This window comes from Ranitomeya imitator, chromosome 9 (genome assembly GCF_032444005.1).
Source record: "Ranitomeya imitator isolate aRanImi1 chromosome 9, aRanImi1.pri, whole genome shotgun sequence".
In the NCBI taxonomy this organism is placed as follows: Eukaryota; Metazoa; Chordata; class Amphibia; order Anura; family Dendrobatidae; genus Ranitomeya; species Ranitomeya imitator.
In genome coordinates this window covers 30,686,953-30,711,541 of record NC_091290.1, presented here as the reverse complement: position 1 = coordinate 30,711,541, position 24,589 = coordinate 30,686,953, and the positions used below count along the sequence as shown (strand labels likewise).

The 24,589-nt window shown below is 43.0% G+C and overlaps 1 long non-coding RNA gene across 3 annotated transcripts in view; it reads right to left on the bottom strand.

Moving 5' to 3' along the window:
• Window positions 1-594: 594 nt before the first annotated feature.
• Window positions 595-24,589, bottom strand: part of LOC138649625 (uncharacterized) — a 32,354-nt gene continuing 8,359 nt past the window's right edge. For all 3 annotated transcript variants that reach the window (XR_011315334.1, XR_011315335.1, XR_011315333.1), the window contains 3 exons: window positions 19,105-19,200; window positions 2,079-2,160; window positions 595-1,989 (listed from right to left, as the gene is read on the bottom strand). This is a non-coding gene — a long non-coding RNA (uncharacterized lncRNA). The remainder of the gene's footprint in view (window positions 1,990-2,078; window positions 2,161-19,104; window positions 19,201-24,589) is intronic.

Below are 24,589 nucleotides of genomic sequence, written 5' to 3'. Positions count from 1 at the left end.
TTTCGGATTACCAGGTTAGTAATGGGGGTGTTTGATTGACAGCTCTCCATTACTTACACTATGGCTCAATGTCAGCTGTGGTTTTTGACAAATGACAACTGACATCAACTCCCATCAACATTACCCCGATTGCCAACAAACCAGGACAATCAGGAACAGGCGGGCAAAGCTCCAGAATTGGAGCATGTAATGTGATGCGCCACTTCTTGGGTGGATGCAGGCTAATATTATTAAGTTGGGAAGGGCCCAATAACCATGGACCTTCCCAGGCTGATAATATCAGCTCACAACTGTCTGCTTTACCTTTGCTGGTTATCAAATTAATTTATTAGCTTTATAAATTTACAGTAAGAAACACACAAAAGGCACAAATTATATATATATCTGTAATTTTTATTCTGCATTCTATTCTTTTACCTCTTACAAGGATGTCACACTTTATGTCATCTATTTGCATGGGTGTGTAAGGAGGTGAAGCACAAGAAAAGTCTGGGGCGGTTACCTTCTCGGCTCTGTGCCTGGAACCATTGAGCTGTGCTGCAGGTTCCCCAGGGGGCAGACTTAGAGACTGGGACAGGAAGGAAGCCGGGCAGAGAGCAGGAAAGGCACACGCGCAAGAGACAGAGCAGCATGAGCAGCGGTCAGAGCAGGGTGCAGCAGCGCTCCAGGAGAGAGAGCTCCCGGTCAGAGGACAAATACAGGGAGATTGCCCAGAAAGACTGCATCTTGTGAGTACATGAAAGCGGACTCTGCTGTGACTGGAGAGGGGCGGTTTGAGACCCGTGTAGAGACATTGGTCCGTGCTGAGACTGCGACCCCCTGTTACCCACAGTAACAGTACAGAGACTGTGATTCCTGGTGAGAGACTTAACAGTGCAGAGCCCCTGATTCCTGGTGACAGACTTAACAGTGCAGAGCCCCTGATTCCTGGTGAGAGACTGAATAATAGACTGACCATCGTTGTCCCGGGATAGGCTGTGCTGTAAAAGCTAAAGACTCAGAGCCTGTGCATATCACATTAACTCCCGAAACCCCAGACATCGGGCTCCTAGAGACTACTCAGCCCACGGACTGCAGAGGGACGACAAGTGCCGCTGTTTCTCGGTGCCTACGTTGGAGAAGACGACCCTTCAAGCAAGTCCTCATCAGACTGATAAGTGTTCTTTTCTCAAGAAATCTTGCTTACTTCTGTTACATTGTTTGACTCCCATATTTTTGCACTGTTTTATTGCTAGTTATTTTCCATTGCTTCCTCCCTGCGAGGAGAACCTGATTCCTGTTATTAAACCCTTCAACTGTTGGTCTGTCTGTTCCGTGGTGACATACTCAGTACCTGCATACTATTACAGGTGCAGCACGCTGCCAGTAAAAAATGTAAATGTATACGTGCGGGTCACATGGACACACAGTTTGTGTGAAAACAAGGACATGTGCCCAACCCCATAGATTATAATAGGTACGTGTGAAAACGAATACCACATGTGCCATAAACAAGGGCATGTGAAGGAAACCTAAAAAGATGTATCCTGTGAGGAACCTATGATTCACGCTTTGGCTAAAAAGTGTCGAGAGGCGACGAGAGTCAATGGCAGATATTTGTATCTGCTTTGGCTTATAATTGAATATGTTTTTGTAATTTTGGGTCAAGGGAAAGTCAGATGGATACAGAAGTATTTCTAGAAATAAAGTTAAAAAACTTTCCTAACAGAAAAAAACAACTTGGCTCCATAGGGATTCTTTCTATCTTCTAGTAATCTTTACGCAGCTCTGCTTATAAATCCGTAGCTTTTCTTATGAAAATGATAGTATGGCTTTATTTACTGGAGGGATAAACCACTCGAGAATTTGACAGGACAGGACTACAAATGAACCGCGGTGGAAATTACTTTCAGCATCTTTGCTTTCAGGATATTGTTGGTGGCTCCTCCAGCTCCGTCAGTAATCAGATCTTTATTGCAGGCTCGAGATATCATCATAACCATGCCACGGCTGATAGAAAAACAGTAGTTTATCAGAGATATTTCTATATTTTTTTCTATGGATGTCTGTCACTTTATATTACACAATCATTTGCTTACCTCCTGGGCCAGCAGAGTTTGGGGACTTTAATTGCGAATACATCTTTTCTTAGTACTTGCATCATATAAGCATCGGTAAAACCTACAAAAGAAAAAAGTAAGCAAAAACCCTGATGTAACTAAGTAAAAAAGCAAAAGTGCATTTAAATAACACAAGAGTTTTTAGTAATACTGTTTTTTTTTATCAAAAAATAGCACAAAAGCCATCCCACCGCGTCAAGGTAACTCTGACTGGGACAGTCCTACACTGTCTAATATTAAAACCTTACCATGTGTCAATGTTGACCTCAGTGTGAATAAGGGCAGACAAAAGGACTGGGCCCAACCAGTGCAACTGTAAGCATCGATAGCATCAACACGTTCCAGAGCGGTGCCAGACACCCCGAAAATAGATGCAAGTCTCAAATAAACTGGATTGTAAATTGAAACCTTTAATGGGAACATGTCTGCAACATTTTCCTTAGCAAACCATAAGAAGTGCAAATAGGGTAGAGGGCAAAAGTTGCAATTGTGATCCATTGTGACAAAATTAGACTGCAAGTGCACTGTTGGGCATATCAATGCACTTGCAGTCAATGGTTCCTCTTTACTTCTTGATTGGCAATGGAAACAGAGTCTCTGCTGTGTGACGTCACCTCTTTACTGGTTGAAAGCTCTTGCACGCACCACTACTTTTTTGGTCAGTGCACGTGCAGTGCACTGTTATGAGTTGATTAAATCTTTAGTCTCGTACTGCACATGCGCCAGTTGAAAAAGGATTGAAGAGATGTAGATGTGAGGAATAGAGCTCACTATAGGGGGATACCCTATGAAGTTAGTGTGGGTAGATGTATGGTTAAGGGCTCCTTCTCACTTGCGTGAAATACGGCAGAGTCTCGCAGAGCCGGGTACTTTGGCAGAGCGTGCGGCTGCACACTCCGCTCCCAAGTGCCGGCGGCAGAGTCGGGTTTTAACCTGGGAGACTCGGCCGTATTTCACGCAAGTGAGAAGGAGCCCTAACGCTCAACTGGTGGAGTTGTGACAGGCACAACTCCTATGTAGGCATGAATAAAAACAGCTGCTGGTCCTTGGCTGGTGGATAAATCCTCCAGATGAAATTGGATCCAGTAGGACAAAACACGTTAGGTGGGCTTTTGTGCTGGAGAAATCGATTCTTCACAAGTCATGATAATAAGGCTTTTTTTATTCACAATGTGTTTCAACGCCATACCGGCATCTTTATCAAGTGAAGAAACCAAATGTGAGTCGAAAGTGGAGTGGCGCATGTGCAAGATTTTGGCCAAGAGCACAGGAGAGGAAATACAGAAAAAACTGTCCTCGCTGTCAATCAATAAACAGACAAACAAATTTACCGTAAGTCCATCGGTTTCTTCTTGTTGCCACTAAGTTAAATCTCTTCTTTGTAGTCCAAGAGGACGTTTCTTCACAGTCTTCTTTGGGGGATGTGCACTTTGACCTCCCTCTCCCTCCAGGTAGCTGCGTCTAGGAGGGAGGGGTGAAAGCGCACACCGCCAAAGATAACTGTGAAGAAATGTTCAGTTGGACTACAAAGCAGAGATTTCACATGCTGCGCTCTTGAAGCATCAAATATTAATATCTCTGCAATAGTGCAACGCAGCGCAAAATGGAAAAAAGCGGTAGAATCAGAAGAACTCAGGGAATTTTATGTGGCATTTCATTCAATTTTTACAGTATGAGCAAGTGAAAGGTTGTCTTTAGGGAAATGGCACTCACAGGATTACTGTTTTATTTTGTTTGTTTTATTAGTGACACCTGCTTTTCTCTAACCTTGGGAGTAGTAGAAAAGTTGTCTTAAGTAGAACTGGTAGAATTATGGGTATCCAAACTTTTTGTGAAAGGATATGTCTGTTGCCGTCGCTTTCTTTAGATTGGTTGCGGGTGATGGTTACCTTATGTATGTTGTCTTATCCTAACATATTACATCTTCTGTGGTTAGAAGACCTCTTCTGGTCCTACTTCTTCACGGTATTAGATGTATGGGATTTTCCCTCAAAGTTTACTCTTCTTTAGGTAGAGTGATTACAACTTTTACCGGTTCCCCACAATCGACAAAGACTGGCGCGTGCCCCCGGTCCGACTTGACCAGCACTCAGAACCATCGTGACCCAGTACTGTTACTGCAGTGGCCTGGACGGGGTGGCACACTACCGGTCTCTCTCACCTTCTCTTTCATATGAATGAAACTTTCACAGGAGTGGAGCAGATATGTAACTTCAGATCATCAGGAGACCAAACAAGTAGGGAAGCTATACATGCCAGTAATACAGATGAAAAGGCTATGGTGTGGTCTATTTAACCCTGCTGTTCTGTTCGGTCTGGGGAGACCTATTTTGAACTTTGGTATTTTTTGGGGTGTTCAAGATGCGGTTCTGAAACTTGTGGTTGATTGACTTAAATGAGGATGGGTCGGTCGGCCACGGGTTTCAGAGCCGCATCTTGAATATTTTAAAGAATATTGAAGTTCAAAGTCGGTCATTTTTGACCAACAGAACAGCAGGGTTAAAGGAAACCTGTCATGAAGGTCTCTGATCTACAGGCAGGATATTATAGAGCAGGAGGAGCTGATCAGACTCATATTCATTTTTTGTTAGAACAGTTTCAGTAAAACTTGTATTTTACTTGCTGAAATCCCTGGTGTTTGCATGTATATGAGACCAGAGGGCGGTCTTATTCAGTGATTGACAGTCTTCCCTTTACTGTGCCTGCAGAGATAACTGTCAATCACTACTAGGACCGCCCACTGGACCCTTATACATATAAACACCAAGGATTTAAATGAGTAAAATACAAGATTTACTGAACCTTTTCCAACAAACCTATACATCATTCCGCTCATCTTCTCCTCCTCTATACCTTGCTGTCCACAGATCGGACTGGATGTACAACGTGAAAGGTTTCCTTTAATGGTGGGATGGGGAACCTTAGGCCCCAGGGCCATTTGCGGCCCTCAATGACCTTTTATCAGGTCCCCGAGCAGATTCTCAGGGACCGCATTATTGGGCAGGGAGCTGTATTTTGATCACAACCAGCTCATTAATTTCTTCTTGCTCTGTTAGCACACGCATGCAGTGTTCACTACTGAACACTGAAGGGCATGCAATGATAGATTACGTCCTGACACAAGTGCCACAGTCAGGATGTACTTTGTGGGCGGAATTTGTATGGCCCCCGAAGGATGGTATAAGTATCCAAATGGCCCTTGGCTGAAAAAAGATTCCTCACCCCTGCTTTAATGGCTACTAATAACTTTCTTGCTTCTTTTTTGTATACTTTTTTGCTTTTCTCTCTCTCTCATTATTTTTTAGGGTCACTGTGATGGATATTACTGCTGTATTATTATCACCATCTGTATAATCTGATCAATTTGTTTCCTCTTTCCACAGGTATGCTTTATATCTACTCAGCTTTCCCTGGCATCTGAGTGTCTATGTGCAGCGCATATAATCTTTTTCTGGTATGTTTTATATCTACTCAGCTTTCCCTGGCATCTGAGTGTCTATGTGCAGTGCATACAATCTTTTTCTGGTATGCTTTCTTACCTATCATCTTGTTTTCATGACCTGTTTCATTTCTCTTATTATGTGATTCTGGCATATCTTTGGTAACTCCAACCCCTCCCTCTCTTTATGACCTTTGCTTAACTCCAAACATCTGGTCTCGCCATACTTACCCACCTACTCATTCACACCTGATTGCCCTTAGCTGGGGATATATTCAGACCCAGGAGTCTGATCCTGACTTTAGTCTGGTCCATGTATCTTTCAAATTACAGATTTCTAATTACAATACTTTGAATTAGACTTGGATTGGACTGTAATTGACAGAAGGGTAATGGAACAGAAAACCACTTCAATGCTTCTGCTTCTTTTCACTTTCACTCCCATACTACTTTACTTCTTACAATCTCCTGCAATCCTTCCACCTAGTAAAGAACTACTCATTTATCCCTCCATATTCCCCAGCCATCTAACCTTCTCCTCAGAACTGTTCCTCCACATACAATCCTTTTTCTCCAGACACACATGACCTATCGTATATCCATGACCTCTTTATCACCAGCAAACTCTCCTTGCTTGGCATCACTGAATCCTGGCTCATTCCCTCTGACTCAGCCTCTCCAGCTGCACTTTTTTATGGCAGATTCCATCTCTCTCAAACCCCTCGCCCCAGCAACAAACGTGGTGGAGGAGTTGGCTTGCTACTGTCTGATACCTGCTCTTTTGCCCTAATTCCCCTACCACCCTCTGCTACTCTTCCTTAATTTGAGATGCACTCTGTCTGCATCTACTCCCCCTCCAACCTCCAGCTTGCTGTCATCTACCACCCGCCTGGGCTAGCCATCTCCACCTTTCTCAACCACTTCACCACCTGGCTACTTCATTACCTTTCTGCTGACATTCCCACTATCATCATGGGTGACTTCAATATCCCCATTGACACTTCCACATCAGCTGCCTCTAAACTTTTATCACTGACTGCCTCCTTTGGCCAAATTCAGTGGTTCTCTGCGGCCACTCACAAAGATGGTCACACACTGGACCTTATCTTCACCCGCCTCTGTTCCCTTTCTAATCTCACTAACTCACCCCTCCTCCTATCTGACCACAACCTACTGACATTTTCTTCCCTCTCCTCTCCTAGTGTGCAACCCCCACTCCACAAACTCCTCCACTCTCGCAGAAATCTCAAACTCCTCAATTTACAATCACTCTCTGAGTCCCTTCTCCCTCTTACAGACATAGCTTCCTTACATGACAAAGATGCTGCTGCCACTTTATACAACACAACAATAACAGCAGCACTTGATTCGGTCACCCCCTTTACGCACAGCAAATCTCGTACAATCAACAGGCAGCCCTGGCAGACCAGTCTGACCAAAGAACTGAGATGGGCTTCCAGGGTTGCTGAGCGGAGATGGAAGAGATCCCCTTCTGCCGAGCACTTTATTGCATACAAGCAGTCCCTCATCCGTCCCCCAGAACCTCCCCCTTCTCCTCTCATCTCTGCTGAAGACTTTGCCTCTTTCTTTAAGAAGATCGATACAATCAGAGAAAGCTTTGGCCAGCAGCCCCCAATGCCCCTCCTCTTATCTGCTCAGCCCTAGCTTCTCTGCCATGACAGAATCTCAACTCTCCACCCTGCTGTCAAGATCTCATCTCACCACTTGCACGCTTGACCCGCTCCCGTCCCACCTCATCCCTAACCTCGCCACAGTCTTCATCCCCCAACCCTAACACATCTCTTCAACCTTTTACTTGCAACTGGTGTCTTCCCCTCATCCCTCAAACATGCCTCAATCACACCCATCCTCAAAATGCCCTCTCTTGACCCATCCTCTGTGTCTAGCTATCGCCCGATATCACTTCTCCCTTATGCCTCAAAACTACTGGAAAAGCATGTACATTTTGAACTGTCCTCCCACCTCTCCTCCTGCTCCCTCTTTGACTGGTTACAATCTGGCTTCCAACAGCATCACTCAACTGAAACTACCCTAACTAAAGTGACCAATGACCTGCTAACCGCCATAAGCAAGCGACACTACTCTGTCCTCCTCCTCCTGGACCTGTCTTCTGCCTTTGACACTGTGGACCATTCTCTCTTGCTACAGATTCAGTCATCTCTTGGCATCACAGATTTGGCCCTGTCCTGAATCTCATCATATCTAACAGACCAGACATTCAGTGTCTCCCTCTATCACACCACCTCCTCACCTCGCCCCCTGTCTGTCGGTGTTCCCCAAAGCTCAGTTCTAGGACCCCTGCTCTTCTCCATCTACACCTTTGGCCTGGGACAGCTCATACAATCCCACGGTCTGCAGTATCATCTCTCCACCGATGACATGCAGATCTACCTCTCTGGACCTGACATCACCTTTTTACTGATCAAAATCCCACAATGTCTGTCCACTATTTAATCTTTCTGTTCTACTCGCTTTCTAAAACTGAACAGAATTTATCATCTTTCCCCCATCTCACTCTACCCCTCCACCAGACCTATCCATCAATGTCAATGGCTGCTCACTTTCCCCAGTCCTACATGCTCAATGCCTCGGAGTGATCCTCACTCTGCCCTCTCTTTCAAGCCACATTTCTAAGCCCTTGCCTCCTCCTGCTGACTCCAACTCAAAAACATTTCCTGGATCCGTATATTCCTTGACCAAGAAACCGCAAAAACGCTTGTGCACGCCCTCATCATCTCCCGCCTTGACTATTGCAACCTCCCGCTCTATGGCCTCCCCTCTATCAATCTTGCACCACTCCAATCTATCCTAAACTCTGCTGCCCGACGAATCAACCTGTCTCCCCGCCATTCCCCAGCCTCTCCTCTCTGCCAAGCCCTTCACTGGCTTCCTATTGTCCAGAGGCTCCAGTTCAAAACCCTAACTATGACATACAAAACCATCCACAACCTGTCTCCTCCATACATCTGTGACAGAGTCGCCCGTTACTTACCTATAAGCAACCTTCAATCCTCTCAAGATCTCCTTTTCTACTCCCCTCTTTTCTCTTCTTCCCACAACTGCATACAAGACTTCTCCCATGCTTCCTCCATATTCTGGAACCCTCTACCACAACACATCAGACTTTTGCCTACCACGGAAACTTTCAAAAGGAACCTAAAGACCGACCTCTTCCGACAAGCCTACAACCTGCAGTGATCCTCAGGCTACTGAACCGCTGCATGACCAGCTTTACCCTCTCCTAGTGTATCCTCACCCATCCCCTGTAGACTGTGAGCCCTAGCGGGCAGGGTCCTCACTCCTTCTGTTCTTGTGTGTGCATTGTATTGCTCATGTTGATTGTACTTGTCTATGTATGCCCCATTTTTCACATGTAAAGCGCCATGAAATAAATGGCGCTATAAAAATGAATAATAATAATAATAATTATAATCCTTTAGTTGTAATTGTGGCATCTATTTAATTGCATTTGTCACTTTATTCCTATCTATGTTTACATTTGTCCCATATTTGGGACACTTCTAAAGCTTGTAGCCTATGTGTTCTTTATTTGTAACAACTTAGTACACTATTGTTGTGCATTCCTCTATCTATAATATAGCATGTCTTTGAATTGGGCGTTTACTGCCATTACATTGTGATTATTCATTGAGCGCATATTCGTCTGTGTATATTTGAAGCATGTAGATGGCGCTTTAGTTAGATTACATATATGCTGCAATTAATGTATGGCTGTAACGCTACACTCCTTATATATTTATCATAGTATCAATTAATATAATCACCATTGTACAGTGTTGTCTGGGAGCTTTCGCCACGCATGCACTGTCTCATTATTGTGGAGCAGTGCTCAAATAGCGTAAATGGACGGGTCACGTACCGCCCATAGTGAGCGCTGTCCCCTCGATGACGCAGAAACGTGGTAACACACCACCACACACAGTAGGCAATTTACAATCAACCATGCTATAAAACACAGTAAAACACAAGCTCTTTTCCTCCTGCCGAAACCGCATGTAGGCAGTGAAACGCGCGTCGAGGTGTGCAGCACTCCTTCCCTCAAACCATGGCCACAGGTAACCATTAATTTATTAGTTACAAGTAAAATATTTAGAATTGAGAGCTTTCAGTGGTTGATACCTTTTAATGGCTAACTGAAAAGATGGTAACAAATTGCAAGCTTTCGAGACTACACAGGTCTCTTCATCAGGCAAAAAACTAAAACAAATTCTGAAGAATCACATATTTATGCACAACATAACACAGAAAAAAAGGGAAAAACCATGGATAAGACAGGTGACATGAAGCAGAATTACCATGAGTGATAAACAGTTATGTTCATAAATATTGGGCCAGTTCTTAGATAAGGATTGTTTTATTGGGGTCTGGTTCTGTTGTGATGACCCCTCATAGTCTGAGGGGCAAGTTCCTTAGTTGATGTAAAAAGACATAAATCCATGCGACACATTCATTCCTGCAGTGAGAGTGTCAAAGGTCATCATCAGTTTATATTCCCAGACTCTTCTGTCTCTCTGAGATTTGAAGCTACCTTTTAACACAAGTAATTTCATGTCCATATTGTTATGATTTGGGAGACAAAAATGTATTGCCACAGGTAGATCCATTCTTTTTTCTCTTATTGTGTGGCGGTGAGAATTCATTCTTGTTCTTAGTTACAAGTATTTTACTTGGTTATCATCTGTGTCACACTGATGGCTTTGAGGTTATATACATAGGTTTTTGGAGACCATTACAGTCATAAATTTATTCCTCCCTCTATATGCAAATATTCCTATGTCTAGATGGCTGATTTATCCATATAATATATTTTTGATATCCAGTTATTTCATCCATAGGCTATTTACTTAATGATTTACACTATATAACATTCTGTGCTCTATCTATAGGCACATTAGATACAGTATATAGACTTCATATACATAGCGTATTGTTTTCAGGGTGCACAGTTTATCTTGTGCTTTTGTCTTGAGTCCATTACTGCTTTCCTGTACATGTTGTGGTGACCTTGCTAGGTTCACCACTTTTATTGATGTAATTGTGTATTTCAATAAAATTTGGTATCTGCTCGAGATTTTGGATCCTATGGCTTCTATTTGTATTCTGTAGGTTCTATATGCTGTGGAATGAAGGTACATTTGACTTTATAGAGGATTATGATATGTTTCTATGAACCTATACATCATTCTGCTCAACTTCCCCTCCTCTATACTGTGCTGTCCACAGGTCGGACTGGACGTACAACGTGACAGGTTCCCTTTAATGGCTTAATAATGATAATGTTTTGTTAAATATATGTGCAGTGACAACACACTCCTATATATATAAAAATTAATGATAGGGTCTGAATGGCAAAACATATAATCTGACTGGCCAAATATTTTATCCCTTACCTCGAGTAAATGTAATAAACCTTAGCTATTACTGGTCCAACACAGGCGATAATAATTGGGTAAAAAGCTCAAATAGATATAAATCACAGAACTTGATAAATATGATTTCTCAGAATAAATATCAACAAGCGAAGAGCATCAGTAAGACTCCAAGTTTACTTATTACCCGATGACAAAGTAGAAATGGCACCACCAAACCCCTGAAGACCAACAAGCTATTGTCAGGATTTTATTAGGTGCGAAACGCGTGGTATACATTTTTATTCACAAGAAAACACATCCTACTTTTGAACTGATTAAAATCTGGATGTGTCTGTAGAAATAACCATGTTTTCATCTGCTGCGCCAAGGGTGTCCGTTATATTATTCAGTCTGCATTCCTATTGATCCAGGAATCTCGTTTGGAGGGTTCCCGGGAGAGCTATGGCACTGGCTGCTAGCGATCAGGATTCATTTATACTAGCGCTATGCCCTGTCTTTCTACATTTCATTACTATCCTTCCCTGTTTTATTTTTTTCTCCTTCTTTTCTAACTTGGAAAGAAATCTCCATATTGGAGAGTAAATCCTGACTGTTGTAACCGGCCATACCTTTTCCTGCTCTTATATGATTTGCGCTGTATATGTATAATTATTCATCTTCTGTATTTTTTTATGTAATGCCAATAAATATGAGTGGTTAAAAAAATAATTAATGAGTTGCATCCCCTCCAGTCTTCCAGTCTATTAGCAAGGTGCTCGTCTTGGCATCAATGGCAACCAGCTGTTGTAACCGGCCATACTCTTTCCTGCTCTTACATGATTTGTGCTGTATATCTATAATTATTCATCTTCTGTATTTTATATTTTAATGTAAAGCCAATAAATATGAATGGGTAAAAAAATAATTAATAAGTTGCATCCCCTCCAGTCTAATAGCAGGGTGCTCATCTTGGCATCAATGATAACCGGCTGTTGTAACAGGCCATACCCTTTCCTGCTCTTATATGCTTTGTGCTGTATATATATAATCATTCCTCTTTAGTATTTTATTTTTTGTGTATGTAAAGCCAATAAATATGAATAGTTAAAAAAAATAATTAATCAGTTGCATCCGCTCCAGTCTATTTGCAAGGTGCTCATCTTGGTAACCGGCTATACCCTTTCCTGCTCTTATACGCTTTGTGCTGTATACTGTATATATAATCATTCTTCAGTGTTGTATTTTTTTGTATCTAAAGCCAATAAATATGGATGGTTAAAAAAAATAATTAGTAAGTTGCATCCCCTCCAGTCTAATAGCAGGGTGCTCATCTTGACATCAATAGTAACCGGCTGTTTTAACCGGCCATACCCTTTCCTGCTTTTATATGATTTGTGCAGTATATGTATAATTATTCCTCTTCTGTATTTTATTTTTTAATATAAAGCCAGTAAATATGAATGGCTAAAAAAAATAATTTATAAATTGCATCCCCTCTAGTCAGTGCCGGCGTCAGCACCCGGCGTACTCGGGCAAGTGCCGGGGCCCTGGCGAGACAGGGAGGCCTATTCAGGGCCGGCGTTAGGGGCAGGCAGCTGCCTAGGGTCCCCGTTCCACCAGGGGCCCTCAGCTAGCGGCACATCACGCAGCTGCTATGGGGCCTCTGTGAGGCAGGGGGGCCCGCCTGTCGCCAGCGCCAACTCCCCCGCCGCCGCATTGAACTATACCGGCGTCTGCCGGTAAAGTTCAAAGCAAATGATGGAGGAGAGCATCACCTGACGCTCCCTCTCCCATCATTACCCACTCTGCCTCTGACACTGCCACTGCGGGTGCGCGATGACGTCATCGCTCACTCGTTGTGCGTCAGGCAGTGCAGCGGCAGCCACCAAGACCGAAGCAGGGAGCAATGTGGGCACGTTGAGAGGTGAGGAGTGTTTTTTTTTTTTGTAACTGTAACAGTGAGTACTGGACTATGGGGCCATTCTTTGGGGGGAGGGGGGCTGTGCTGTATACTACATGTCTGTGCTATATACTACATGGCTGTGCTATATACTATATGGGCTGTTATATGCTACGTGGGCTGTGCTATATACTACATGGCTGTTCTATATTCTACGTGGGCCGTGTTATATACTATGTGGCTGTACTATATACTGTATGGGCTGTTATATGCTATGTGGGCTGTGCTATATACTACATGGCTGTTCTATATATACATGGGCCGTGTTATATACTACATGGGCTGTTATGTGCTATGAGGGCTGTGCTATATAAAACATGGCTGTTCTATATACTACGTGGGCCGTGTTATATACTACATGGGCTGTGTTACATAATATGTGGCTGTGCTATATACTATATGGGCTGTTATATGCTATGTGGGCTGTGCTATATGCTACATGGGCTGTGCTATATACTATGTGGCTGTGTTATATGCTACGTGGTCTGTTATATACTACATGGCTGTGTTATATGCTACGTGGCTGTGTTACATACGGCATGGGCTGTGTTATATACTACATGGCTGTGTTATATGCGATCATGAATCGTGGTATGTGTTAAAGGGGGGGGCCCACTGAGACTCTTTCGCCCAGGGCCTTCAAAAACCTGGAGCCGGCCCTGCCTCCAGTCTATTGGCAAGGTGCTCATCTTGGCATCAATGGTAACCGGCTGTTGTAACCGGCCATACCCTTTCCTGCTCTTATATGATTTGTGCTGTATATGTATAATTATTCCACTTCTGTATTTTTTTTTTTATGGAAATCCAATAAACATGAATGGTTAAAAAAAAAAATGAATAAGTTGCATCCGCTCCAGTCCATTAGCAAGGCGCTCATCTCAGCATCAATGGTAGCGTTTGCTCTTAGTGCAGCCTTTTATTCTGCTTAGTAAATGGGAAAGGCGCACGTAAATGAAAAAAAACAACACGTTGTCTTTCTATATATTTTGTCATTACAACATGAAACTAGATATGCAGGTTATCTCTGCCGGATTCAGCACTTTCCAGTCTAAATTACATTCACAGTTCACATTACGTCTCTCTATATAGAAGATAATTCAGAGAGGTGTCATCAAGCTGAGCCGGTGCCACATTAATCACTTTATTTGCTTGCAGTGCCATCCATTAGATGCAAATATGTGTTTCCATTTTTTTGCAGACTGTCCGTAGGGTACAATATATAGATGGCAGATTGGGTGGTCTACACTTTATCCTTTTATTCCCTAACTATGTGAAATTGGAGTCATGTGTTTCTAATTGATCATATGTGACATGGTGTAGAAGAAAACGTTGCTAACAAAGATGCATTATCTGCATGATATCATACAACTAACATCAGTCTTCCGCAATGGACCTCCGCTAGAGAATATGTGCCTTCATTATGGAGAAAAGCCATCAAACTACTGTTGCGTGGCAGAAAGAGCTGCCAAGGGGTCATATATAAATAGCCCCTCAGTAAAGAGACAAGTCTAAAAAAAACTAGCTAATCCGCCTCTTGTCACTACTCGTTGCATCGACAATTTCTTTGTATTTGTTCGCAGCCTTGATCATTATTTCTGAAGGGATCAGATTGGTAAGGTTACCATTGCGCAGAACAGACGGCATTTCTTACACATTTCTATACTAGGGATTTTTGTGTACTCACCGTAAAATCCTTTTCTCTGAGCCATTCATTGGGGGGACACAGACCATGGGGACAAAGGATCCCAGGTCCCCATCGATTAAAATCCTACGGACCACCAGATAGAAAATCTGTCTCGCTCTGTCTTTATCCAACCGGTAAGGACATGGCCTTGATGTGGAGGAAGAAATGGGCCAGTCCGGAATGGTGCGAAAGGTCCAGAAATGAGTTTTCTACTGCTGGCTGGCCTATAGGGGACCTGGGTTCCTTTGTCCCCATGGTCTGTGTCCCCCAATGAATGGCTCAGAGAAAAGGATTTTACGGTGAGTACACAAAAATCCCTAATTTTGGTAGAGAGGAATTTGGGATTTCTCAGGAATTCATTTTTTTAGACCCAAAATATGAAAATATTTTTTCCAATATTTTTTCCGTCTCTGAAGCCAGGTTGTATCATCATCACCATCCATATGTCGGTTGTATTCATCGATACAACCTACTGGACAATCATAAATTGTATCAGCAAAGTTCCAGCCATTTGTAATGTTTCCATTATGGTCCCTTAAAAAAAAAATACATGCTCCAAAAAAATCCTATGAACGAGTTGTTTCAAGATGTTGCAACTATCTCTTGGTTTTTGGCATGTTTTCCAAAAAGAAAACTATTTTCAGCGATGTCAGAAAATCAGACAAAAAAAAAGGTAAGTAATGAAATGACATAACCACAAGGTGTAAATAAATCCTGACCATCAATTAGGCAGATTATTAAATTGGAGAAATTTGGAGAAAAGTGGCACAAAATATATAAGGAGGATTGTCTCATGTTGTGTCAGCAGGAGCGCACCGCTCCACTTGTCTTCCAGCCTTCTTGTTCGCCAGAATGACAGTGCGCTCCAGAAGATTGACAATTCTGTCTGTCGACATGGCTGAGCACATGGCCTGAACTGTGCGCCTTATTATTATGTAATGCTTATAATAGCGCCATGATATTTTGCAGCGCTTTACATACTTTATCATCGCTGTCCCCGATGGGGCTCACAATCTACATTCCCTATCAGTACGTCTTTAGAGTGTGGAAGGAAACTGGAGAACCCGGAGGAAACTCACACAAATATGGGGAGAACAAACAAACTCCCTGTAAATGTTGTCCTTCTTTTGGTCTAAAAAAGTGGGAGTATTTGCCAACTTTTTGCGCTGGCCCTATTGCTTTTATAAAAATTATGTGGGGCTTAGCAAAAAAGGAGCATGGCCAGCCACCACAGGATAAACCGTATACTGTATACACTGTAGTTGAAATCTCTGCCGGTTTGTAGTTAACTTTCATTTTGTGGTGCAGGGGCAGTCCAGAAAAGCGTCAAATTCATTAAGAGTTGAGCTTCTTAATACACAAGGAGAAATGTCACCCCTTAGACCACAGTCAGAGGCCTCTCACCTAGCCAAATCAGATCTCTTGCTTTGCACTGAGGAGGAGCAACACCCTGAAACATTTGTCTGCAAATTCAGATTCCGGTTAGGCTTTTATCTTAAGCCTTGCGGCAAGGGTCAACATTGACTTTTAGGATTGCTACTTCCAATAGGTGGTGCTAAAGTTCTAGTCCTCTTCCTCTCTAAAGAGGCATTTTCATATTTAATTTTCCAAGAAATCATTGCATGGCCTACAAGTCTCCTTACACATGTATACACAAAAAGTCTGAGGGAAAAAGAATAGCGCAAAAATGGGATTTTATCTGATTGATACTCGTAATTATCAGGAATCTTGATCCAGGATTGTATGGCTACTGCAGATCCATGGGTGAAAATCACCAAAAAAAGCATAAAAAACATGCTGGCAGTGCAGATATGGACCACAAATATTCTGTGTTTCTTACACTGGCATGTCATAAGGAGAAAGTTACTCCTTAGATCTTAATACATTTTTAAACACCTTACTTCAATGGGTTGATAAATTGCTCATGCACCAACATTTTGAACATTTTCTTACTTAAGGCTTATAATATCTTGCCTTAAAGGGACTCTGTCACCTGAATTTGGTTGGCTGTGTAAATGCCCTCTGTCCGGGCCGATGTTTTCTCTCCTTTCATTCACCCCTTCTTTTCCCACTGGCTTCGATATTATCTTGAATTTGAGTCTGTTTCCTCTGTAGTTCACGCGTGCGCAAAGCAATCTTGCCTTGCGCACGCACAGTATGCTTTGCCCAATTGCGGGCAAAGCCGAAAAGCATTAGTGCGCATGCGCCGCCGCACTATGTCCCGGAAGTATTTAGCTGTGTTCCGGGACATAGTGCGGCAGCGCATGCACACTAATGCTTTTGGGCTTTGCCCGCAGTTGGGCAAAGCATACTGCGCGTGCGCAAGGCAAGATTGCACTGCCCACACGTGAACTACGGAGGAAACAGAATCAAATTCAAGATAATATTGTGGCCAGCGGGAAAGGAAGGTGTGAATGAAAGGAGAGAAAACACCGCCCATGGGACCGGACAGAGGGCATTTACATAGCCCGCCAAATTCAGGTGACAAAGTCCCTTTAAAGTAGACATCAGTGAACGGCACATGAAGGCCATTTTTCAACTTTTGGCGAGCATTGTGCAAAAAGTGAAAAATTTGAAAATGGTGCAACAATTGCAAGTTTTTGGAGCACAGTTTTTGCCGTTTTTTTGGCATCGTCTAATAAATGCGCCCATCCGATGGGGATAATACTGTACAGCTAGAAGATGTTTTTATAACTTAGCCGGCGACTTGCGCTTCATGTTAGAACAAGAGATACTGTCGGATAAGAAATAAAATGAAAGCGTTGCATAATTTATGACGCCATCTACAACCTGTGGCTCTCCAGCTGTGGTGAACGTGCAACTCCCAGCATGCGGTGACGGCCCTGTGCTATCATGACATGCTGGGATCTGAAGCCTCGCCACAGCCGAGGAGCCACATGTTGAGGAGCTTTAGTCATCATAGGATGTGACTGTGTTTTCTGACATTTTTATCCGTTTGTTGCGCTCCACATTGCTGTACATACAGCTATACATTGATGGGATGGGGCCGGGAGGAGGACAACTGTGCTTTCTGGAAAAACAAATCCCACGGATGAATAGGCCATGTGAACCTTGTAGAACCGCTTTCCACAGTGGGGGCCTCCTGGCCGCTTTATATTCCCCAATTATTTCGCTGAGCTCAGCACAGGGAGTCTTTATTCTGCTTCCAGGCCTCTGATCCGTTCTTAGATGCGTGTCAACGGAGCTTCCTATGTACATACATTTATTAATAATGTGCAGATATTGTATTCTGCTTCTTGTACATTGTGGTCCAGTACAATGACTACTGCATGTCAAATATAAATTAAAATAGTTATTAAATATTTTGTATTATTTTTTTTTAGCATTTTATTTATTTTTTATATATTTTGCAGCTCCCTTCGCTTACATGTGTATTTTTAAAAAATAAATACAAATAAAGGGTTGTCCACTACTAGGACAACCCCTTCTGAATCCCAATATTCCCCCCCCCAGTAATATAAAAACACTTATACTCATCTCCGGTGCTAGTGCTGTTCCAGCGGTGTAATTGTTAACTCAGTCTGTCCCTGTGGCAATTCAATGCTTTCTTCACTCTTAATATTCGGAGGAAGTGAGAGCTGTGTCTGCTATCTAACTTCCTCCAGATGTCGTTATTTGTCCAAAGGAGAGGAGAGTGAAGCCGGCATTGATTGGCCTCAGTGATCGCGTGACATAACAATGTAAAGCAATCCCAGAGAGCCAGCGATGACACCGCTGGAGCAGCATCAGCAACGGAAGTGAGTATAAGTGTTATTATTTTACTGGGTGGAAACATAAGGATTCAGAAAGGGTTGTCCAAGATTGAAAAACCCCTTTAATGGACAAATGGGCAAGTTAGTGACACATCGCTAGAATATGTTACTTTCATATTAAGTGGCAGATTCCCTTTAAGAAAATAAATGGGAACCTAAACAATCATATTACACTTAATGAGATATATCGTAATCTTTGACACTTTGGTTTCATCTCTCTGAAAAATGAAACCAAGCGTAGATAAGAGCCAAGTGTACCGGCACTTTCATAAAACTTTTCAGAATAAGCTGCCCTGTATGTGTAGATGAGGAATATCCCTATTTCTGGCTCTTCTATGTTTTGCATGGTGCATTTTCACTAGTTTATCTCTCTGAAGGCTCCATCCACTTGCAAATTTATTTGAACTAGTGGGTGAATACCAGCTGCTATAATGTCTCATATACACAACACAGCACACATATAGATTCCTGTTCTTATTTCCATAGCACAAAGACAATAAGCAGCAGCAGCATGGAGGACATTATATAGCAATACTGAGCAGTGTAGCTGTGTATCCTGCACTGGGATAAGATAACTAAAACTGCAGCAGCATCTTTTTGTGTCTCCCTCTTTTTTGTTTCCTCTCTCTGTTCCTTACTTCTCCTTCCTCCTCCCCTGTACACACAGTATATTAAGAGGTGCTCTTCCCGCCTTATCCTCTTTCCATCAAGTATAATAGGAGCTGCAACTAGCTCTTTTCATAGTGTTAGGCTCACCTCGTGAGGTGGATCCTCTAAGCTTCAGGTCTGGTTGGGCACACGGACCACGAGCTGGAAGGCACGTGAGCGACGAGGACTTGCACACCCAGGAATCTGTGGAGTTGAAGGACAGATGAAGTGGAACCCAGCAGGGATGGAAGCACGATAAAGCAGCATGCACAAAAGGAGTCTCAACCCCAAGACACACGTGTGTGCCTAAATGAGCCTTAAATAGATCTAGGGATATGATGTAATTGATCCACACCAGGCAACATGCAAAACCCAACGTGGAGCACAGCAAAGGGCAGCGGACCCAGGGGAAGGAAGTGGAACCCAGGATACAAGGAACAGATGTGTAACACATAAATTCTAATAGGAAGCCAAGCCAAACCAGCAAGCAAAATCTCATCTCAGGAGAGTGGCGGGCCCCACTATAAACTTCCTGCCACATGTTCAAAATCCAGGCCAAAAAAATCTTTCATGAAGACCAGATTTTCTGTGGTACCCAGCTGCCCAGGAATCCTATATTCCACCCAGTGGTTGTACGAGGGTTCCTTAGCATATATCCAACACCCCGACGCGCGCTTGCAGCAGTTCGCAACTCCAGCTGGGACAAGATGTACCCAGTGTATAGAGCTGAGAAAGCACAAATCCGTACACTTCATAGTGGTCAATCTCAGTACTGCAGCTCAGTTCCTACTGAAGTAAATGGAAGCTGGTCTGCAGGAGGAGGATAGTAAGTATCAGGTTATAACGTAGAGGGCTGTTTTAAGCTTGTGTACAAATCTTTACAAATTCAAGTTCAATCATAAGATACTATAAAAAACTGAAGAACCTTTATGCACATAGAGTTGTTACATGATTAATCATCTTCACCCATTTTTACAGCATTCTTCCCCCATGACCACCCAAAAAAATACACAATTGTGCCCATACCCACAGTAATTCATTTATTTTCAACCTTTTATAAAACTCAAGACATTGACAATGTACAGAAATCTGTTCTCTTGTGTCCATTTCTATGGCTTTTGTGCGGCTGATAATAATGTAACTTTACACTGATGATAGTCGGCTTTTCCCCCCGCACACAACAAGAAGAAGGTTTCTCTCTTCTTTCACAAGTCAAGGAGACACGGCTATGGTCCCGCTGGTATCACAAAAGCTAAAAAAAAACAGGGAAACTAATGTATCTTTCAGCAAACAACAGATTGCACTCTTTAGGTTTAGGATAACAAACTTTTAAAGCATTTTAGGCTACTTTCACACTAGCGTTTTCTGCAATCCGTCACAATGCGTCGTTTTGCAGAAAAAACGCATCCTGCAAAAGTGCTTGCAGGATGCGTTTTTTCCCCATAGACTTGCATTGACGACGCATTTGCGACGGATTGCCACACGTCGCATCCGTCGAGCAACGGATGCGTCGTGCTTTTGCGGACCGTCGGGAGAAAAAAACGCTACATGTAACGTTTTTTTCTCCTGACGGACCGCTTTTTCCGACCGCGCATGCGCGGCCGGAACTCCGCCCCCACCTCCCCGCACCTTACAATGGGGCAGCGGATGCGCCGGAAAAATGCATCCGCTGCACCCATTGTGCAATGCAGCAAACGCTAGCGTCGGAATCTCTCCCCGACGCATTGCGACGGGGAGATTCCAACGCTAGTGTGAAAGGAGCCTTAAAGTATTTTTTTTTTTCAGATTTTTTTCCAAAACTTGGGAATGGTAAAAAGTAAAAAAATATATAGTCATTATTAACTAATTGAGTCCACTTGTCCCTGCCAGTCCTGAAGCAACTGTACATTATTCACTTGACTGTTTGCATTGGTAATGTTTGCATGTATGCTAAATGACTGCTGATGCTAATGATTGGCTGCAGTGGTCATATGAATGATAGTCGGAACATCATCACCGCAGGAACACAGGTGTGGTGAGAATTTCAACAGGTTATTTCTTTTTTTTTTCAGCATTCCCTACTTTTGGCCAAGTTTTGCAAACTCCCTGAAAACCCCATTCATAAGTCTTTGCTCCGGACAAATCAATTCAATGTGTCTTTCATATATAGTTTTTCGGGGGCGTGCATCTTTCTTGCTTGAACTTGTCTGATTACAATACCGAATGTATCACGTGCAAGTAAAATAAGTAACATTCTTTTTTAAAGTACAGTTGCGGCCAAAAGTTTCGAAACTGACACAAATTTTCTTTTTCACAAAGTTTGCCGCTTTTGTATTTTTATATCTTTTATTCACATGTTTATTCGTCAGAGAAATAACTGTACCCCCATCCTCTACAGTCCAATTCCTGTGCTTATCGCAAAGTTATTTTCACTGATAAATCCCCTTGGACTGTTTCGGATATCTTGGAGAATGATTGTCCAGAGAAGAAATAGTGAGAGATGCCATGAGTCCCGAGTCAACAGTAAACCGTCCTGAGATCATTCATGTGTGGGGGCTTTTCACCCATGGAGGGGAATCACTGACAACTTTGCCTAACAGCACACAGATGAATAAAGAATAGGATCTAACATCCTACAAGAGAAGCAGCTCCAGAAACACCGGTGATCTAATCGGTGGTAAGATCATTACCGCGAGTCAGAAAGCTGCAATTCCCACACTGTCAGGTGACAGCATGAGCCAGCAGCTGTGACCAGCGGTAAAAAAGTTACCTCCAGCCACAGGTGTCAGCTTATGAGAGAGTACTACTCCCTTCAGCCTACGCCTGCTATCGCTGATAATGATAGCATTTATCGAAATAATTTTTGTTTTAAAATGACGCGGGACCCCTCTATTCTTGATAAACAGCAATGACAAAGCTGACAGCTGAGGGTTGCAGCCCGCAGCTATCAGTTTTTCCTGCGCTGGTTATCAAAAATGAAAAAGATCTCATGTAATTTTTCAAAAAAATATATTTATAGCACAGGCGCTGGCTGATGAATACTCTCATCAGTGGTGTCTGCTCTTGCTGTTATCAGTGACAGCAGGTGCAGGCTGATGGGAGCAGGACTCTCTCATCATCCAACATCTTTGACCAGCTGTAACCTTTCTACCGCCGGTCACAGCTGCTGGCTCACGCTGTCATTTGACAGCTTTTGAACCGCAGCTCTCTGATACCTCTGATCAGAGCCCATGTTTGCCGCACTGTCATGCAGATGACACCGTTGCAAACAACGGATGCTTGGTCCCCCCATTCATCTGAATAGGGTCCAGGTTTAAACAGTACTGTGCTCTACCATTGGCAGGGTAGAGAGAAGTGCGTCTGTGCAGAAGCTCGATAGAGGGCACAGTGTGGATGACGTAGGACACATCATCCACATGAAGCTGGGGAGGACGGCAATTGCAAAAAGAGAGGATGTGTCGGATCAAGGCCAAAAACACCCATCGGACCTCCCCATCTGTGAGTTTAATAAAAGGTCTTTTTGGGATCCGCAGATTGGATTGGGACAGCATTCCAATATACTGTAAAAAAAAGGCCCTAATGGTGGTGGCCATACTTTATAGGGCAAATACCTGGTGACGGGTTCCCTTTAACTCCAGCATTGCATAAAACACAAAAGACTGTGCGGAAATTCCTAGGTTGCCCACAAGAGGGAACCCTAGTTTCAGGTGAAAGCAATGTAAAGGAATCATTGGATTAAAATAACTTTGAGTGACAAAAGTTCTGTCTTATTTGCAGGGATTGTTATTTAGCTCTGGTGAAATAACATGAAGTCAAGGAATATTCTTAATTATTTTCTTGGCTAATCTAAATGTACAGACAGCAGTGAGCTGCCAGCCTTCGTTGTATGGAGCCATATTTATAGGTTCCGTGGTCCCAGATCATGGAAAGAACAGACTTAGCTGCAGCACTACCTGTACCGGAGCATACAGTTCAATCTGACAGGTAATGGATCACACATTTATATAAAGCGCATGGTGTAAAAAATGCAAAGGAAAATGCTCAATTACTGTATTAAAATAAAAGATCTGCGGAGGATTCCAAGTTAGGGACGACTTCTCCACGTGTGTCAGAAGCAGATTGAACGGTTGCCTGAACAATCCCTCACATCTCTAGAAAGCGCTGAGTTTGCATTGCCCATGAATGTCACATTTGTTATCATTCCCCCAGACGGAGACTTAATAAATCAGATTAGTAGTGGGATTATTAATATCGCAGACATCAGAACCCTGCAGACAGCGCTGCTACATCATTTTTATATTACTTACCTACTTCTGAGCTGTATTATTTAAAGAGGAACTGTTGCTTGCTCAAAATAATTGACTTAAATACCTTGTAAAAAATCCCTGAGCTTCTCTGTTTCTGTAGCTCTTTTCCATTTTGTGCTGCGTCGCTCCATTGTAGAGATATTCACATTTGTTTGCTTTTTGAAGCACAGTATGTGAAATCTCTGCTTGCCGATCAACTGGGCGTTTCTTCAGAGTCTTCCTTGGAGGCGTGTGCTATGACCCCTCCCTCCCAGATGCTGCCAATCACAGCTCAGCAGCTGATGGAGCAGTCTAACAGTCTCAAGCTGTGATTGGCACAATCTGAGAGGGAGGAATGAATGCGCTCGCCCCTAGAGAAGACTGTACATGGGAGCACTATTCAAAAGCGGAATGCCCTTTTATTTATATATTTACAGTAGGAATAACAGAGGAAGGACATAACCCAGTGTTCTAAGATACTACAGGATAGCTATTGTACGGGGTATACAAGTCATGTCAGGAAAGTTCACAGGTCGCAACGCTTTGCAGCTCTTCTGGTCCATTTTCCTTAAAGGGAACCTGTCACCTGAATTTGGCGGGACTGGTTTTGGGTCATTTGGGTGGAGTTTTTGGGTGTTTGATTCACCCTTTCCTTACCCGCTGGCTGCATGCTGGCCGCAATATTGGATTGAAATTAATTCTCTGTCCTCCGTAGTACACGCCTGCGCAAGGCAAGATTGCCTTGCGCAGGTGTGTACTACGGAAGACAGAGAATGAACTTCACTCTAATATTGCGGCCAGCATGCAGCCAGCAGGTAAGGAAAGGGTGAATCAAACATCCAAAAACTCCGCCCATATGACCCAAAACCAGTCCCGCCAAATTCAGGTGACAGGTTCCCTTTAATATCGGAGGACATCCTTGTGCGCAGATTTTCCATCAGGAAAAATCCACTGCATTTTACAGTCCCAGCATTGCGGTTGCCATTTTACAAACTCTCAACCGCACCCTGCAAAGAAAATCCACAGTGGAAAATTTACTTCTGCTGCAAATGTGACATTATAATTCTACTTTAATTTGAGGTCCAAATTAAATTTACACTGCTGATTTTCACCCTCTACAACGCAACAAATACGTAGCATCTCTGCAACAAATCTCATGAATTTTGGAGCTACAAATAAGGCTATGTGCACACACAGCATTTTTCAGCAGCCAATACCTACTCCCTTGGCAGTAAAAGTTCTGCGCTTTTTTTGCTGCATTTTCATCGTGTTTTCACTGCATTGTTGTACCGTTTTTTTTTTCCATGCAGATTGTGTGATTTGCCTAC